Here is a 16894-nt window from a genome sequence, read left to right as displayed (position 1 = left end):
AAGTTGACACATCAGCTTTCATACTGCACTATAAATACATTCATTATTCTCCCCTAGCTACTTGTTTCCAGCGTGTGCAGCTAGACAGATAGTTACCAAGCTTAGTTGATGATTGATGTTCCTTCTTTTAATAATTTTTCTTTCACATTTTTTTTATATGTCTTCCTTTATTTAGGTTTGTAATAATTAAAATATAAACATTACAAAACTTGAATGTCCATTGTGTATTTTGAATAAATAAAATATATGTTTTAATGCTAATACACACAGCTAACATTGTACAGGTGGTTTAACACAATTAAATCTAAGGTGTAGCTTTATCGCCCTTTGCCGGGAAAATTCAGCGCTACATGTATTTAACCAGTTTTGATCCCCAGAGTTCAACAGAAAAAAAACAACCCAGCCACAAATACAAATGACATTAAAGTGAGCAATTTCAATACAATCATTCTATGTTGTCCAGTCGCTGTTAAAAGTCAGATTTTCGCGATTTATTGTTTAGGGTGTATAGTGTCATCTTCTACTCATATGCTTGGCTGTTGCCCCCTGTGGGATGGCGGGAGTTCTGCATATTTGAGCAACACTAGTTTGAATGGTTTCATCAGGCCTATTTAGGCGATGTTCAGAGAGCCAAATTAAAAGGTTTGGCGGGCACCAGTTGAATAGTCCAGGCTTATGGACACAAGCTCCATACAAGTGTGAGGCAAAATTTTGATTTAACTTATGCCATCTCAGAAACGATGCAGCTCACCGGCTCAGTAAGTCAACAGCGGTACTTCCTTCGTGAGCAAGGTGTTGTTTTACTACAAGTAGTTAGGCAGCGTTAGCTCTCACAATAACCATGTCACTAATACAAACCCTGTTTCCATAAGAGTTGGGAAATTGTGTTAGATGTAAATATAAACGGAATACAATGATTTGCAAACCATTTTCAACCCATATTCAGTTGAATATGCTACAAAGACAACATATTTGATGTTCAAACTGATTGACATTGTTTTTTTTTTTTTGCAAATAATCATTAACTTTAGAATTTGATGCCAGCAACACGTGACAAAGAAGTTGGGAAAGGTGGCAATAAATACTGATAAAGTTGAGGAGTGCTCATCAAACACTTATTTGGGACATCCCACAGGTGTGCAGGCTAATTAGGAACAGGTGGGTGCCATGATTGGGTTTAAAAACAGCTTCCCAAAAATTGCTCAGTCTTTCACAAGAAAAGATGGGGGGAGGTACACCCCTTTGTCCACAACTGCGTGAGCTAATAGTCAAACAGTTTAAGAACAACGTTTCTCAAAGTGCAATTGCAAGAAATTTAGGGATTTCAACATCTACGGTCCATAATATCATCAAAAGGTTCGGAGAATCTGGAGAAATCACCCCACGTAAGCGGCATGGCCGGAAACTAACATTGAATGACCGTGACCGTCGATCTCTCAGACGGCACTGTATCAAAAACCGACATCGATCTCTAAAGGATAACACCACATGGGCTCAGGAACACTTTAGAAAACCGCTGTCACTAAATACAGTTTGTCGCTACATCTGTAAGTGCAAGTTAATCAAGTGCCATTTATCAACAACATCCAGAAACGCCGCTGGCTTCTCTGTGCCCGAGATCATCTAAAATGGACTGATGCAAAGTGGAAAGGTGTTCTGTGGTCTGACGAGTCCACATTTCAAATTGTTTTTGGAAACCATCCAGACTGTTATCGACGCAAAGTTCAAAAGCCAGGATCTGTGATGGTATGGGGGTGCATTAGTGCCCAAGGCATGGGTAACTTACACATATGTGAAGGCACCATTAATGCTGAAAGGTACATACAGGTTTTGGAACAACATATGCTGCCATCTAAGCGTGGGGGATCGCCGGAGCCGATATCTGCTGCTGTATTTGGGCGGGAGGCGTTGTACACCCTGGACAATTTTCCACCTCATCACAGGGCCAACACAGATACGACAGACAACATTCACACTCACATTCACACACTAGGGACCATTTAGTGTTGCCAATCAACTTATCCCCAGGTGCATGTCTTTGGAGCTGGGAAGAATCCGGAGTACCTGCATGGAACCCACGCAGTCACGGGGAGAACATGCAAACTCCACACAGAAACATCCAGAGCCGGGATTGAACCCAGGACTGCTCGTATTGTGAGGCAGATGCACTAACCCCTGACCCACCGTGCTGCCCCTGCCTAGAGTGAATACTCAAAAAAAATGTATAGATATTTGTTCTTGTTTTACATAAGGATTGTGAATGATAGGTGTGAGCAATGTGGAATGATAATGCCAACAACATGGAACGCTAATAACACAGCTAATAGTCGTAGTTGTGACTGTCAAGTTGAACAAGTTATTGCAGAACCGCACACAACTCTTGTTTCACCATATGGAAGCCCAGGTCTATTAGAGGAATTATTTAGGATGTGACAAAGTATTAGTCTTCCGTGAAAATGTGTTTACCAGAGACAGGCCTGGAACCAATTAGCCACAATAAACAAGAGACACTAGAGGCTAATTAGACTACATTTCTTGACTTCAACCAGCAGGGGCGATGTTGATTTAAAATGGGAATTTGAACTAATTCCAACCGGTAGTGTTCATTTGTGCCTGATAGGAAGATACTTTTGCATTAGTTTTGAGATCTACATGCACACCAGATGCAAGTTCAGGAATTACTGGATGGATTAACAAGAAATAAATACATAAATATCTTAGACAGCCAGCATCTCACAGAGCAGCTCAGTATCCTTCCCCACATATTTAACTATGCCAGTACAATTAGACTAATTATCTCGTTAACTTTAACCTCAATAGCGTCAATGGTCTTTAGCATATAGCACACAAGGACAACAACAGAAATACATTCATGGCACACTATGCAACCTGCAGTTGTCAGCTGTAAATCTTTACAGGGAAAAAAGGAAATAAGACTTACAAAAATAATATATTGTCTTGTATCCTCTAAAGTAGAAGGTTGCGTAACAAGAACTTTTGAGCCTGAGTGTTGATGTATGTTGCACACCTGTGACTAAGGATTTAACAATAATAACGTTTAACATCACAGTTATTGTCAACACATTTATCAAGGTTATCATTACTATCATGGTATTGTTGAAAGAACTCATAATACTTCTACACTTATAAACAAGTTTTATTTTAAAAATACAATAAATAAATAGCCACACAGTGTACTTTATTGGTAGAAGAAATATGTTACATAATCTTTTTCTGGCTACTTAAGAGCAATATTATTTGTATTTGAGTGTTTAAATGTATTAATCTTCTTCTGTTTTAATTTGTAGATGTTTTAGGTTTTTTTTTTGTTTAATGATAGTGCCTCTGGACTTGGTGTTCCTTGCAGAAGCTCTGTGTACTCGTGTTTCCCACCTTTTGTTCTTGATGTTTCACTCTTGTTTTCATGTGTTTTTTGCCCTTTAGATCGGGCCTCTTTGGGACTGCGCAACAAGGGGTGACACTTTTGTGGCCTCTGTGCTGCTTTATGGCGCTTTTTGTGAACTTTTGTATATGCCTTGGGGAGCCATGGCCACCTTTGCGTCAGAGACCAGCTGCTGGCTGTCTGCCACATTGAAGCCTGCGTGGAGAGACGAGAGAAGATACAGAAGGAAGAGACGGGGTTGCAGGGCTACCGTTGGCCGTTGGGATGGATGAGCTTCACAGAGCCCTGGCTGAGCAAGCACGTATCGGACACTTCGATCTCCTTGGACGGATTCCCAATCATCCGCACGTATTGGACATTGGACTGGACATTGGCCGAGAGCTTGTAGGGAGCCTAAGACGGAGTAGGCTCTCTTGGTTTTGTTGGATCTGTTCCTAATCTCTGGCCATGCTGTCCCACCCCTGCAGACAATGGCGTAGAGGCCACCGTGGTGTATGTGGGTGTAGAAATTATGTTTTTGTTTTGTTTTGTTTTCTGACTATGACTATGCGCAAAATGTATTATTTTTTTGTTGGGGTTTATTTAGTTTTTTAATTGTTGTGTTTTACTTTTGTAGCTGTATGTAGAAATAAAGCCACTGACGTGGCAACTGGTTGCTTCTCCAGTAAATTTGTAGTGTCACCGGTCCGTCAGTTTATTAAAGTGTCATCCATCACGATCGTACGATTATTAAATTTATAACAGTAATACTAACCGTGGAAGGTTTTGCTGTGGTTTAAAATTATAGTTTTACTGTTACAGCCATCTGCGATGATGTGGCGACTTGTCCAGGGTGTACCCCGCCTTCCGCCCGATTGTAGCTGAGATAGGCGCCAGCGCCCCCCGCGACCTCAAAAGGGAATAAGCGGTAGAAAATGGATGGATGGATGGTTGTTACAGCCATACTGTGACCATGACAGTCAAAGCCTCCAATACCTGACATCAATTTATACTTTGTTTTGTTCTCTTTCAGTAAGTCCTTAAACATTTTTTTTTCCAAGTAAATAGACTACATTTCTCATGACCCTGCAAGACAGGGATGTGCAGTCATGGAAAACAGGTGAGACGGAGCTGATGTAATGATCGTGGAAAAAAACAAAAAAGAATAATAAAACCATATGCTAAATATTTGTATTTTTCCATTAAACTGTGTTATACGTTTTTTCTTTCTTTATGACTAAAATCGCTTTTAACATTTGCTTGGGTAAAAATCACTTAATTTGCACACAAACAGATCATGAGACTTTAGTTTGTTTCCCATTCACATCCTTATTTGTGTGTGTGTGTGTGTGTGTGTGTGTGTGTGTGTGTGTGTGTGTGTGTGTGTGTGTGTGTGTGCGTGCGTGTGTGTGTGTGTGTGTGTGTGTGTGTGTGCGTGCGTGTGTGTTAAAGTTAAAGTACCAATGATTGTCACACACACACTAGATGTGGCGAAATTATTCTCTGCATTTGACCCATCACCCTTGATCACCCCCTGGGAGGTGAGGGGAGCAGTGGGCAGCAGCTATGACGCACCTGGGAATCCTTTTTGGTGATTTAACCCCCAATTTCAACCCTTATTGCGTGTGTGTGTGAGAGAAAGAGGAAGAGGCGTGGCTTACTGCTGGTCTGCTTGCACAAAGTCTCTAACATAATGTTTGCAGAAACATTTCTAGTTTGTACACTGTAAAATCTAAAGCCTCTTTCAGGTTTTAAATGTAAGTGTGATATAATTATTCTTGATAATTAGACTCTAAAATAGAAACAAGAGAAGCTGGTGTCCTCGGGGCCCAAACCCCAGGAAGTTTGTGCCATCCGTTTTTCGTTTTGGAATACAAAAATAATTGCAAAAAAAATCCACTCTACCTGTTTTTTTGTTTGATAAAAAAAAAAAAGAACGGAAAACGGATCATTATCCATTAACTCTTATCCAAATGTATTAATGTGTTTGAACATTGGTTGTCCAAGAGAAGCTTTAAAAGGCTGAAATCGTGGTATCACAGCACCATATACATAATGAAAGCTTTTTTTGAGGTGGAACTATCACATTTAATATTATTTAACATCTTTGACAATCAAACATAAGGGTGTCCATATGTGCACTTGGCACCAGGACACCCTAGGCCGCAGTTCCATGATCGACTTTGTAGTTGTGTCATCGGATTTGCGGCCTCATGTTATGGACACTCGGGTGAAGAGAGGGGCGGAGCTTTCTACCGATCACCACCTGGTGGTGAGTTGGCTGCGATGGTGGGGGAGGATGCCGGACAGACCTGGGAGGCCCAAACGCATTGTGAGGGTCTGCTGGGAACGTCTGGCAGAGTCTCCTGTCAGACAAAGTTTCAATTCCCACCTCCGGAAGAACTTTGAACATGTCACGAGGGAGGTGCTGGACATTGAGTCCGAGTGGACCATGTTCCGCACCTCTATTGTCGAGGCGGCAGATCGGAGCTGTGGCCGCAAGGTAGTTGGTGCCTGTCGGGGCGGCAATCCTAAAACCCCCTGGTGGACACCAGCGGTGAGGGATGCCGTCAAGCTGAAGAAGGAGTCCTATCGGGTCCTTTTGACTCATAGGACTCCGGAGGCAGTGGACAGGTACCGACAGGCCAAGCGGTGTGCAGCTTCAGCGGTCGCGGAGGCAAAAACTCGGACATGGGAAGAGTTCGGGGAAGCTATGGAAAACGACTTCCGGACGGCTTCGAAGCGATTCTGGACCACCGTCCGCCGCCTCAGGAAGGGGAAGCAGTGCACTATCAACACCGTGTATGGTGCGGATGGTGTTCTGCTGACCTCGACTGCGGATGTTGTGGACAGGTGGAAGGAATACTTCGAAGACCTCCTCAATCCCACCAACACGTCTCCCTATGAGGAAGCAGTGCCTGGGGAATCTGTGGTGGACTCTCCTATTTCTGGGGCTGAGGTCGCTGAGGTAGTTAAAAAGCTCCTCGGTGGCAAGGCCCCAGGGGTGGACGAGATCCGCCCGGAGTTCCTTAAGGCTCTGGATGCTGTGGGGCTGTCTTGGTTGACAAGACTTTGCAGCATCGCGTGGACATCGGGGGCGGTACCTCTGGATTGGCAGACCGGGGTGGTGGTTCCTCTCTTCAAAAAGGGGGACCGGAGGGTGTGTTCCAACTATCGTGGGATCACACTCCTCAGCCTTCCCGGTAAGGTTTATTCAGGTGTACTGGAGAGGAGGCTACGTCGGATAGTCGAACCTCGGATTCAGGAGGAACAGTGTGGTTTTCGTCCTGGTCGTGGAACTGTGGACCAGCTCTATACTCTCGGCAGGGTTCTTGAGGGTGCATGGGAGTTTGCCCAACCAGTCTACATGTGCTTTGTGGACTTGGAGAAGGCATTCGACCGTGTCCCTCGGGAAGTCCTGTGGGGAGTGCTCAGAGAGTATGGGGTATCGGACTGTCTTATTGTGGCGGTCCGTTCCCTGTACGATCGGTGCCAGAGCTTGGTCCGCATTGCCGGCAGTAAGTCGAATACATTTCCAGTGAGGGTTGGACTCCGCCAAGGCTGTCCTTTGTCACCGATTCTGTTCATAACTTTTATGGACAGAATTTCTAGGCGCAGTCAAGGCGTTGAGGGGTTCCGGTTTGGTAACCGCAGGATTAGGTCTCTGCTTTTTGCAGATGATGTGGTCCTGATGGCTTCATCTGACCGGGGTCTTCAGCTCTCGCTGGATCGGTTCGCAGCCGAGTGTGAAGCGACCGGAATGAGAATCAGCACCTCCAAGTCCGAGTCCATGGTTCTCGCCCGGAAAAGGGTGGAGTGCCATCTCCGGGTTGGGGAGGAGACCCTGCCCCAAGTGGAGGAGTTCAAGTACCTAGGAGTCTTGTTCACGAGTGAGGGAAGAGTGGATCGTGAGATCAACAGGCGGATCGGTGCGGCGTCTTCAGTAATGCGGACGTTATACCGGTCCGTTGTGGTGAAGAAGGAGCTGAGCCGGAAGGCAAAGCTCTCAATTTACCGGTCGATCTACGTTCCCATCCTCACCTATGGTCATGAGCTTTGGGTCATGACCGAAAGGATAAGATCACGGGTACAAGCGGCCGAAATGAGTTTCCTCCGCCGTGTGGCGGGGCTCTCCCTTAGAGATAGGGTGAGAAGCTCTGCCATCCGGGAGGAACTCAAAGTAAAGCCGCTGCTCCTTCACATCGAGAGGAGCCAGATGAGGTGGTTCGGGCATCTGGTCAGGATGCCACCCGAACGCCTCCCTAGGGAGGTGTTTAGGGCACGTCCAACCGGTAGGAGGCCACGGGGAAGACCCAGGACACGTTGGGAAGACTATGTCTCCCGGCTGGCCTGGGAACGCCTCGGGATCCCCCGGGAAGAGCTAGACGAAGTGGCTGGGGAGAGGGAAGTCTGGGTTTCCCTGCTTAGGCTGTTGCCCCCGCGACCCGACCTCGGATAAGCGGAAGATGATGGATGGATGGATGGATGGATGGATGGATGGATGGATCTTTGACAATTGGCAGCACAGTAAAACAGAGGTTGGTGCGTCTGCCTCACAATACGAAGGTCCTGGGTTCGATCCTGCACTCGGGCTCTTTCTGTGTGGAGTTTGCATGTTCCCCCCGTGACTGCGTGGGTTCCCTCAAGGTACTCCGGCTTCCTCCCACTTCCAAAAACACGCACCTGGGGATAGGTTGATTGGCCTGATGAGGTGGCGATTTGTCCAGGGTGTACCCCGCCTACCGCCCGAATGCAGCTGAGATAGGTCCCAGCACCCCCATCGACCCCGAAAGGGACAAGCGGTAGAATATGGATGGATGGATGGATCTTTGACAATCATGATTTTGTAACAGTCCCTCCATCCATCCATTTTCTACTGCTAGTCCTATCCCAGCAGCACTCGATTTGTATTAATATACCGAAGTTAAACGTATTAAACAATTTTAACATCATTAAAACATACATTTAAAAAACTTACCAAAACTTCTATGGCAACCAGTATTAGAACCTAAGACCTTCTGCTTTGCAAAGGAAGTACTAATGACGGCCACCACAGAGCCACCAGAAGTGAGGATGACACATTTGATTTAATTTTCTAATGGGTAACAAAGCATGACGTGGCCAGGAATACATGTGTGATAAAATGTTATATACAGTGCCTTGTCATTCAATAACCCTAGTTTTAATGGATTCATCAAGCCTATTTGGGTGATCTTCGGCCAGCCAAATGAAAAGCTTTGGCGGGCCTGATGTGGCCCGTGTGCCGCCAGTTGGCAAGGCCTGAAATATGGTCTAAATCAGGGGTCTCAAACACGCGGCCCGCGAGACGTTATTTTGCGGCCCGCACCCATCCATCCATCCATTTTCTACCGCTTATTCCCTTCTGGGGTCACGGGGGGCTCTGGCGTCTATCTCAGCTACAATCAGGCGGAAGGCAACGTACACCCTGGACAAATCGCCACCTCATTGCAGGGCCAACACAGATAGACAGACAACATTCACACTCACATTCACACACTAGAGCCAATTTAGTGTTGCCAATCAATCTATCCCCAGGTGCATGTTTTTGGAAGTGGGAGGAAGCCGGAGTACCCGGAGGGAACCCACGCAGTCACGGGGAGAACATGCAAACTCCACACAGAAAGATCCCGAGCCTGGGATTGAACCCAAGACTGCATGGCCTTCGTATTGTGAGGCAGACGCACTAACCGCCCTTAATATGAAAATTTAATGTTGGTGCGGCCCGCAAGTTTTATATGAATGGTGCTTTACAGTGTCATGCTTATACAACCTCAATTTTTCCGGGTTTTCCAATTTTCAATACCCCTCCAGGGGTAATCATTCTCCCGAATTTCACCGGAACAACAACATTAAGGGGGCCCCGTGTAAGCACTGCCTTTAGCCTCCTCTATAACCTGTACAAACAGCGTGCCAGCCCAGTCACATGTTGTATTTGGTTTTCATAGATGCAGGAAGCGACTGCAAGACATAGTTGATCAACAGCCACACAGGTCACACCTGCCCAACCCCGCCCCCTATTATAGCCTGGAAGAGTTAGGGCTGAATTGGATTCTGGGTATATGTTCTGTTGTGTTTATGTTGTGTTACGGTGCCAATGTTCTCCCAAAATGTGTTTGTCAATCTTGTTTGGTGTGGGTTTACAGTGTGGCGCATATTTGTAACAGTGATGAAGTTGCTTATACGGCCACCCTTAGTGTGACCTGTATGGCTGTTGATCAACTATGTCTACCAGTCACTTCTTTGAATTCAGCAGAAGCCTCATACAATATGTGACTTGGCTAGCACACTGTTTATTTGGCGGAAGAGCGGACAAAACGTCAGGTTGAAGAGGATACTAAAGGCAGCGCCATCACGTCACGGCCTCAATATTGATGTTCGGGTAAAAACCGGGAAAATGATTACCCCGGGAGATTGTCGGGGGCAGGGCACTGATATTCAGGTGTTTTCCGGAAAGATCAGGAGAGTCGGCAAGTACGATGCTAGGACGGGAAAGCTATTTAGAGAAGTTGAATTCATTAAAAAGTTCATGTTAGATTTTTTTCAAGAAATCTTTTCTTGCGGCTCAGCCTCACCCAGTTTCTGCAACAAGTGGCCCCTTGGTAAATTGAGTTTGAGACCCCTGCTCTATGTGTTCTCGCAGGTTGTGATATACTATACTAATTATGACCCCACTGAAGACAAGCGCTAAAGAAAATGGATGGATGGTTGGTTGGATACATTTTCAAGTGCAAAACGTATCCGTTCGTCCATATCCAATACTCAGGTATGTGGGAGCAAATAAGCCAAAGTAACCTGAGAAAAGTCATACAAACCAAATTGCAGCAGACGTGCTAACCACTACATGACTGTGCTGCCCCAGAACATATATAATACAAATAAAACACAACAAAAGTTGGGATGGATGGGACTTTTTCATTGGTAACATAGAGTCAAATATTCACACATTCACAGTTTAGAACTTCCATCCATTTTCTACCATTAGTCCCTTTCAGGGTCGCGGAGGGTTCTGGAGCCTATCTCAGCTGCAATCGGGCGGAAGGTGGTGTACACCCTGGCTGGACAAGTCGCTACTTCATCACAGGGCCAACACAGATAGACAGACAACATTCACACTCACATTCACACACTGGGGTCAATTTAGTGTTGCCAATCAACCTATCCCCAGGTGCATGTCTTTGGAATGGGTAGGAAGCCATAGTACCCAGAGGGAACCCATGCAAACTCCACACAGAAAGATCACGAGCCTGGGATTGAACTCAGGACTTTCGTCTTGTGTGGCACATGCACTAACCCCTGGTCCACCGTGCTGTACAGTTTAGAACTTAAATTATTAAAATGTTTTTGGGATGTAGGGGTGAACATGCATTAAACCAGATGTGCAACTAAGACAACTAAGCCATGTAACGCCATGTCAACAGAAAACAATTTTGCATACAACCTTGGACAAATATCAGGTGAATCTTATCTTTTCAGTCTGGATCCCACTGGTTATTAACTTCACTTCTAATCTTGCATCAAGACCAACACTGAATAATAATTGCCAGACACAAGTGAATACAAATGTGATTATCGCGCTTTTGCACTCAGCAATTCCTCTTCTCAGAGTGAATAAACATGCTTATAATGCCTTTTTCCACACTCAAATATTAACATGCAAATTGGGGGAAAATGTGGCTGATATGAGGAAAGGGTAAAAAAAAAAAAAGACAAAGTCCTGCTAATGGCAAGTGCTGGTATGGTTGACAGTCATGTGGAAGGATTATGACTGTGACCTTTAGCATAGTTGGATAATTGAGAGCTTAGTGATTTTCTTGCTATAATATATGACAAAGAAGGAGAGTGAAAAATAGAAAGTGGGACACACAGGGCTTACCAAAAGAAAGAAGAAGGTGTAGATCAAAGAAAAAAGGTGCAGCCGAGACCATGAGGGAGAAATGAAGACAAGGAAAGAAGGAGATCACATGGTGCTATTCACCCCTAAGGCACTGACATTATCCAGGAGACAGACATCAGTGCGGGCGACTACAGTGACAGCAGAGCGCGGAGAAAAAGGTGGAATGAAGACGAGGAAAATGTAACATCTGACACTCTTCAAAAACACCTGACATTTACGAGGGTTTCATGTGTGCGGGCCTCATGACTGGAGTTCATGGCAGGCCAGTCATCCTTTTTATGCACAGGAACAAAATCGTGGTATACCAAGCCTGAAACATACATGCAAATCAATCAGTGGTCAGAGTGGAAAAATTATTAACGATTGACATTGATAAAGGTTTTCCAAGTTATCATTGTAGAAGTATATCGTATTGACTGGAATACACAGTACATCAATCAATCAATGTTTACTTGATTGATAAGGGGACCTTGTCGAGCTGGTCTAACATGATACTGTGAAAGTTCAATCCATAGTGGATCCAACACAGCCACAAGAGTCCAGTCCAAAGCGGAGCCAGCAGGAAACCATCCCAAGCGCAGGCGGATCAGCAGCGCAGAGATGATTACATGACATGATAATCACTGTATAGCTTTTTACTGGTTATTTCTTCCGAGATGAGCAACATAATGTATGTATTGTAGACAAAAGCTCCGTGTCTGCATAAAACCAAATATTTTTTTAAAGGGGAACATTATCACAATTTCAAAAGGGTTAATAAAATTAAAAATCAGTTCCCAGCGGCTTGTTTTATTTTTCGAAGTTTTTTCAAAATTTTACATCTCCCAGAATATCCCTAAAAAAAGCTTTAAAGTGTTTGATTTTCGCTATTTGCGATGCGACTGTCGATTTCCCTGTGACGTCATACAGTGCTGCCAATACAAACAAACAATGGCGAATAGCACAGCAAGATATAGCGACATTAGCTCGGATTCTGACTCGGATTTCAGCGGCCTAAGCGATTCAACAGATTATGCATGTATTGAAACAGATGGTTGGAGTATGGAGGCATATAGCGAAAACTAAATTGAAGAAGAAATTGAAACTATTGAGCGAATAGCTTTTGACGCTATTCGGCCATAGCGTGGGTGTACCTAATGAAGTGGCCCATAGCATGGCTGCCTTATTAGCATCGCCGGTAAAATGTGCAGACCAAACGATCAGGACTTTCGCATCTTGTGACACTGGAGCAACTTAAATCCGTCGATTGGTGAGTGTTTGTTTCGCATTAAATGTGGGTATCTAGTTTCAAATGTACATACAGCTAGCGTAAATAGCATGTTAGCATCGATTAGCATAGCATGTTAGCATCGATTAGCTGGCAGTCATGCTGCGACCAAATTTGTCTGATTAGCACATAAGTCAACAACATCAACAAAACTCACCTTTGTGATTTTGTTGACTTAATCGTTGCAAATGCATCTGCAGGTTATCCATACATTTCTGTGACATGTCTGTCGTAGCATTGCCGGTAAAATGTGCAGACACTCAATGGGGGTCTGGCGGCAGACACTTTCGCATCTTCGGTGCAACTTGAATCCCTCCCTGTTAGTGTTGTTACACCCTCCGACAACTCACCAACGAGGCATGATGTGTCTAAGGTTCCAAAAAATAGTCGAAAAAACGTAAAATAACAGAGCTGAGACCCGGTGTTTGTAATGTGAAAATGAAAATGGCGGGTGTATTACCTCGGTGACGTCACGTTCTGACGTCATCGCTATGAGACCGATAAACAGAAAGGCGTTTAATTCGCCAAAATTCACCCGTGTAAAGTTCGGAAATCGGTTAAAAAAATACATGGTCTTTTTTCTGCAACATCAAGGTATATATTGACACTTGCATAGGTTTGGTGATAATGTTCCCCTTTAAGTACCGGTACATTATTGCTTATTGTCCGTGGCGCAGTGGGCGAGTGGCCGTGCGCAACCCGAGGGTCACTGGTTCAAATCCCACCTAGAACCAACCTCGTCACGTCCGTTGTGTCCTGAGCAAGACACTTCACCCTTGCTCCTGATGGGTGCTGGTTGGCGCCTTGCATGGCAGCTCCCTCCATCAGTGTGTGATTGTGTGTGTGAATGGGTAAATGCGGAAATAGTGTCAAAGCGCTTTGAGTACCTTGAAGGTAGAAAAGCGCTATACAAGTACAACCCATTTATTTATTTATTTAATGTGTGGCATTTTGAGACAAGCTTATGTCTAAAAGTAAAATGTCTTCCTTCATTTTTCAGTTTTGCAGTTTTAAGCATTCTTATTTATTTTTCAAATATAAAAATTTAAAATCAAATCTTAATCGCAATTTTGGAGACAAAAATCACCAGCGCCTTGGACTTGGTTGATCCAATCCAATCCACTTTATTTGTATTGCACATTTAAACAACATAAAATGTTTCCAAAGTGCTGCACAACAATATTAAAAACAATATTCAAATATTATCCTTAGCTCCACCAATGACTGAATAAAAAACAAAACCAATATATAAATACATATGATTAAAAACGATTTTAAATGGTAAAACCAATTGAAACAGTAAATAGAAATAAAAAAAAACCAAAATGGGACATTGTCTGTGTGGACAGTGCACACAATGTTCAATTCTACAAAGGACCTGCCTGTGCTCTTACTACTGTGGGAGTACATTTTTGTCATCTAATGTTGGCTCGTGACATTTACAATCAATCTGGCTGAGCAAAAGTATTTGTGTGTGTGTTGTCTGTTTGTGTGTGTGTGTGTGTGTGTGTGTGTGTGTGTGTGTGTGTGTGTGTGTGTGTGTGTGTGTGCGCGTGCGTGCCCATGTGTATGATGTGGCTCTGTTGGCCACCCCTGATTAATGTGTACATATTAAATAGGAGGAGACCCAATACTGACCCCCGTAGGACACCACAGGTAATGCAGAGGTTTTTATACTTCTCTTAAATTATTTTTTACAAATTATTGTTGATTTTCTGTATAATATTTAACCAATCAAAAACCACCCCTTAAGCCTATTGACCTTATCAATGTATGATGGATAATTGTGTCAAAAGCTTTTTTAAATCCCCACTAAGTATTTTCAGTTTTGAATGATGCTGGCAGCGCCAGTGGACCAAAGTGGTAGTGTTTTGCCTAAAGGAAGAACACATTTTCCATAAGGACTAGCACATAGCATCATAAATCATCAGAAACTACTGTGACGTACAAACAAACTGTCAAGATAATACCACGATGCTTCAGTATGACTGATCTTTCCACAGTGGGAACCGACATATTTTACTCAAACTTTATATTTGCGGTTTGCAGTCATCGCATTGTTTTTTCTTTTATACAGTACACTTGTACTTTATAAAGTAGTTTGTTGTGTGGCTGGTTGTGTCAGTGTGGAACTGCGAACTATCAAGAGGGTGGCTATTTATTGCTACCACGCCAATTTCCGATAGACAACATTAGCATTATCATTTTGATTTGAGAGTAGAAAATAATTTACTGGTCCAGCAGAAACAAAGCCAAGGCAGCATTGCCTTGGAATCCCTCCTTGTCTTTGAGCTCACGCCAGTGAGTGAAAGCTGTGCCAATCTTGACAATCCTTTTATCCAGGTAGCCTCCCTTTTTCTAGTGTTTTTCTCCTCAGACAACATTTTTTGTTTGTTTGTTTTTGTTTTGCAGTTTCTGCCCTGATAGTGTAATTACATGTAAGCGTTCGCAGCGACTTTCGTCATTGTAACGAATGTTGTTGTGGAAAGGGATTGTGACCAGCGTGCTGCAGGAGTAAGGTTCAGCGCCTTTGTCCAGGGTGCTGAAAACAGCGCCGTGAGACGGGGGCGTGGCATGTGCTGACGGCGAGACACAGCTGGCAGATGATTAGTTTGTGCAAGTGGTACATGTTAAACTAATCATCTGTTGTCTTTAACAGTGAGCGGCCGGGTGCAGGAGGAGGAGAAGGAGGATCGGAGAGACTGAAAAGTCAACAAAAGTACCTGTTTGAAAAACTACAAAAAACTTATTAAATCCTGTCAACTCTGCACAACTGGCTTCCAGTGTGACTCTGTGGAACTGTAAGTAGAAAAATCTTACAGTTGTAAAGCAAGTCAGCACATTTGTCGTTTTTTTTTGTTGCATGTTTCCTGCCACCTGCCTCAAAATTGTTTCGTGTCTATCTGTGTTGGCCCTGCGATGAGGTGGCGACTTGTCCAGGGTGTACCCCGCCTTCCGCCCGATTGTAGCTGAGATAGGCGCCAGCGCCCCCCGCAACCCCAAAAGGGAATAAGCGGTAGAAAATGGATGGATGGATAGTGAAAGCGATACAGACGCCCTCAGGCCATGAAAAAAGGTGTCATTCAACTAGTTGTAAGTTGATGTATCATCCCAAAAGTTAGGAAAATATTTTACGACGGTTGAAAAGTTACTTAATGCTGTTTTTTAATCAATAAATATACCCACTGCATATAGCTTGTTGTCTACCGAGGTTAATTCCTCTACTAGCTCCACTAATGCCATTGATCATGATCTTGCTGCGCGGAAACCATAAAACAGGTTTAAGTAAGTGTTTGGACTACAGGTATGCCATGTAAACTTGATCAAAAGTTTATATATGTACGCATTATTATATTGTATTCATGACACTGTCCTGTTTCATATCGTAAACTGCTTGACAACTTTCTTAAGAATGTGGTGCCAAAAAGAGCACATACTTCTATGTTGAGAACTTCTATGTTTTGAAGGTGGTCATATTATATTTAATCAACATTTAAAACACTTTATGGTTTTCATTGCAAGTAATGGGGCTGCTTGGGTCCAAATTTTTGCAAAGACAATCCTTTGTAGACGTGACTGTTGTGACTATGTGTACCTCAGTGCCTTTTTACTGCATTCCGCATGGGGACTCGAACCCTGGTCGTCAGTTTGAGAGGCGAGTGTGCTGACCACTGAACTAAAAGCCAAGACTACTCTTAAAGTTGTTGGGGAGTGAGGTTTACCAACCTACATCTGGCGCAGCCGCACTGGCTGGCCTTGGCCGTCACACATGGAAAAGGATTTATGAATGGTCTGTAACCCTGTAACGTACATTGTGGTCAAAATAAGGTCAGAAGTTTGGTTGTTGATTTCCATGTATACCAAGCCATTCATTTGACAAAATACAGAAAATGTGGAATGTTGAAAGGCAAGTTTTAGCACGTTGGCAAGCTTCATAAATGATCTCCCATATAGTTCTCAACCCATGAAAGATGGCTGTATTTCACTTTCCGAGCAGCTTAAGGCCATGGCCACACGAGTTTCAAAAACGCATATTTAAGGTAAAAACAATCTCCGTCCACAGAAGTGTAGTTTCAAAACTGTCTATGTCTACACACAAATGCCTACATCTGCTGTCATGCACATTTTGTCCATGTAGAAGCCTGAGAAAAGCAGCAAATATTGATGGCATTACACCTCTGTTATTATAATGTTTACTTTGAGATACAAGACGTACAATGACATGTACAAACCCCATTTCCATGTGAGTTGGGAAATTGTGTTAGATGTAAATATAAACGGAATACAACGATTTGCAAATATTTTTCAAACCATATTCAATTGAATGCAC

This window comes from Nerophis ophidion, linkage group LG02 (assembly GCF_033978795.1).
Source record: "Nerophis ophidion isolate RoL-2023_Sa linkage group LG02, RoL_Noph_v1.0, whole genome shotgun sequence".
NCBI classification, from domain to species: Eukaryota; Metazoa; Chordata; class Actinopteri; order Syngnathiformes; family Syngnathidae; genus Nerophis; species Nerophis ophidion.
The sequence above is the reverse complement of the archived record's forward strand: the minus strand, read 5'-3'. Positions refer to the sequence as shown.